Source organism: Carlito syrichta, unplaced genomic scaffold (genome assembly GCF_000164805.1).
Source record: "Carlito syrichta isolate Samal-C Ts95f unplaced genomic scaffold, Tarsius_syrichta-2.0.1 Scaffold305684, whole genome shotgun sequence".
In the NCBI taxonomy this organism is placed as follows: domain Eukaryota; kingdom Metazoa; phylum Chordata; class Mammalia; order Primates; family Tarsiidae; genus Carlito; species Carlito syrichta.
In genome coordinates, this window is record NW_007249780.1 from 283,260 (window position 1) to 283,587 (window position 328).

The following is a 328-nucleotide window of genomic DNA, read 5'->3' on the forward strand; positions in this document are numbered from 1 at the left end:
CTCCAACTCACAAAAAAAAAAAAAAAAAAAAAAAAAAAAAAAAAAAAAAAAAGAAGAAAGTGAGGAAGCACATGTTATAAGAACCTTCTCAGACCTAGGGTTGGGAAAGTCTAGATGCCAAAGTCCTCATTCAGCCTTTACATATTCAGTTTTGCTACCCGTCAGCCTTCACTCTCTCCCTCTGAGACTTACTATGCTTCTGTAGCCATCACTCCTAAAAGTCCTTGCTGACTTCTTTCTAGCCAAATTCGATGATTTGTGATTTTTACCACCTTAGCACCTTTTTGACTCTTAAGTCACCATCTTCTTTCTCTTTGGTTTCTATAGC